Consider the following 3,221-nt stretch of genomic DNA (forward strand, 5'->3'; position numbering starts at 1 on the left):
CTGCCTCCGGTGCACGTGACGGCCCGCTGGCCACTGGCCCGACTCCCGCTGCCTGCCTCCCACAAGCCCCGTGGGCCTTCGCCGAAGCGCAGCTTTGCCATATGCGGTGACATCCAGGAACAAGGGGGTACGCCGTGCGCTTACCTTCTTAAAAATTTTTTTAAAGATTTTATTTTCAAGTAATCTCTCTGCCCAGTGTGGGGCTCGAACTCACAACCCCGAGATCAAGCATGCCATGCTCCACCGACTGAGCCCGCCAGATGCCCCTGGACTTCCCTTTTTGGAGGCCCCATGAAAATGTTTTTATTTTAAAATCAGAAGGAAAAAAAAGAACTAAGACAATGTGTGGAGTTACTATGTTCTTCTTTATGCCAACACATTTGTAAAAATAAAATCCTCCCCTCCTCCCCCGCCCCGTCCCCGGTCGAAGGAGCCCACAAAGTGCATAGGGCTCGGGAAAACCGGGATTCGAACCAGTTCACCATGAATCCAAATCTAACGGCCACATGATTAAAAAGCCAGGTAATTAAAAGGTTCCAGGTAATTTTCTGCCTGAGTGACTGGGAAGGAGGAGGGTCTGGTAGCTACACGGGGAAGTCAGAACCGGGAACGGGGGCTAACACTGGGCACCAGCCTGGCTTTACCAGGGACCATTGTGAGATTTAAAAAATATGTAGACAGGATGTTTCATTTTCCCCCAAAACAGCTTTGTGAGTTGAAAATTGTTTTTTGTTTTTTTTTTAAGAGCAGTTTTATTGAGGGGCGCCTGGGTGGCTCAGTCGGTTGGGCAGCCAACTTCGGCTCAGGTCATGATCTCACGGTTCGTGGGTTCGAACCCCGCGTCGGGCTCTGTGCTGACAGCTCAGAGCCTGGAGCTGCTTCGGATTCTGTGTCTCCCTCTCTCTCTGACCCTCCCCTGCTCACGCTGTCTCTCTCAGAAATAAATAAAACGTTAAAAAAAGCAGTTTTATTGAAATACAATTACATTAAATACATTCACTTAAAATGTACAACTCAGTGGGTTTTTAAAACTTTTTTAAAGTTTTTTTAAAAGTTTTTATTTAAAGTTAACATCCAGTGCAATAGTAGTTTCAGGTGTACAACAGAGTGACTCATCACCTACGTAGAACACCGAGTTCTCATCCCAAGTACCCTCTTTAATCTCCCCTTACCCAGTTAGCCCATCTCTGACCCACCTCCCTCTGTCAACCCTCAGTTTATTCTCGATAGTTAAGGGTCTGTTTCTTGGTGTCTCACTCTCTCTCTCTCTTTCCCCCTTTGCTTATTTGTTTCTTTTTCTTAAATTCCACATATGAGTGAAATCATACGGTATTTGCCTTTCTTTGACTTATTTCACTTAGCATAATACACTCTATCTCCATCCACGTTGTTCAAAATGGCAGGATTTCATTCTTTTTACGACTGGATAATATTCCACTGTATATACAACACGTCCATCAGTCGATGGACACCTGAGTTGCTTCCATATCTTGGCCATTGTATATGGCGCTGCAATAAACATAGGGTGCATGTATGTATCCCTGTGAATTAGTGCTTTTGTGTGTTTGGGTAAATACCCACTAACATGATTGCTAGATCGGAGGGTAGTTCTTTCTTTTTTTTTTTGTTAATGTTTTATTTATTTCTGAGAGAGAGAGAGAGAGAGAGAGAGAGAGGGAGACACAGACTCTGAAGCAGCTCCAGGCTCCGAGCTGTCAGCACAGAGCCCGACGTGGGGCTCGAACCCATGAACCGTGAGATCATGACCTGAGCCGAAATCGGACGCTTAACCGACTGAGCCACCCAGGGGGCCCGATCAGAGGGTAGTTCTATTTTTAACTCTCTGAGGACCCTCCATACCATTTTTCAGAGTGGCTGCACGAGTCTGCATTCCCACCCGCCCCTGTTGTTTCTTGTGTTGTTGAGTTTAGCCATTGTGACAGGTGTGAGGTGACATCTCACCGTGGCTTTGCCTTGTCTTTCCCTGGTAATGAGTGATGTTGAGCATCTTTTCATGTGTCTGTTGGCCACGTGTATGGCTTTGGAGATGTGCCTGGCCAAGTCTTCCGCACATCTTGTAATTGGATTATTTGGTTTTGGGGTGTTGAGTCTTAGGAGTTCATATATTTTTAAAAATTTTTTAATGTTTTATTTATTTCTGAGAGAGAGAGAGAGAGACAGCGTGAGCAGGGGAGGGTCAGAGAGAGAGGGAGTCACAGAATCTGAAACAGGCTCCAGGCTCTGAGCTGTCAGCACAGAGCCCGACGTGGGGCTCAAACTCATGAACCGTGAGATCATGACCTGAGCTGAAGTTGGAGGCTTCACCGACTGAGCCCCACAGGCGCCCCTCTTCATGTATTTTAAACACCCTCCACCAGATATGTCATTTGCAAATATCTTCTATTCTCTAGGCTGCCTTTGCATTGGGCTGATTGTTTCCTTTCGCTGTGCAGAAGCTCTTTATCTTGAGGAAGTCCCAGGATATTTTTGCTGCAATTCCGTAGTTTTTAGTATAGTCACAGGCTGATACGACCATGACCACAGCAGAATTTTCGGACATTTTCATCCCCAAAAGAAACCTGCTCCTTAGCAGTCACTCCCTGTTCCCCCCGCTCCCCACCCTCGAAGGCCGCTCCTTCCCTACTTCCCCTCCGTGACCCGGTATCACTGCTTCCGGATGAGGACAACCAAGGCTTCCGGGAGATTCTGCGGCAGGAGGCGGGCACGGGCGTTTGTGACTCACAGGGAAGGCTCTGGCTGCGGGCGGACTGCGGAGCGAGCCTCCAGGCCGCTGCCGGGTGCACAGATGTGGCAGACGCCCCCCCGGAGGACAGTGCCCGCCCGGCAGCAGCGCGTGTGGCAGGGCCCGCCTGGCTACTTGGCAGCGGCAGATACAACGTCGATTTGAAACGCAGAAAGGTGCCCTGCGCAGAAACGCGTTGAGCATCTCCCAGGCCCAGAAACGAAGAGAAGCCCGAAGTGCTGAGTGGGGCTGAAGCCGCGTGCCTGCGGGGCCCTCACCCCCACCCCCATCCCCACCCCCCTTCCCCGGGGCCCGTACAAGAAGACTGNCCCTGCGCAGAAACGCGTTGAGCATCTCCCAGGCCCAGAAACGAAGAGAAGCCCGAAGTGCTGAGTGGGGCTGAAGCCGCGTGCCTGCGGGGCCCTCACCCCCACCCCCATCCCCACCCCCCTTCCCCGGGGCCCGTACAAGAAGACTG

The sequence above is a fragment of the Crocuta crocuta genome, unplaced genomic scaffold (assembly GCF_008692635.1).
Source record: "Crocuta crocuta isolate KB4526 unplaced genomic scaffold, BGI_CrCroc_1.0 scaffold636, whole genome shotgun sequence".
In the NCBI taxonomy this organism is placed as follows: domain Eukaryota; kingdom Metazoa; phylum Chordata; class Mammalia; order Carnivora; family Hyaenidae; genus Crocuta; species Crocuta crocuta.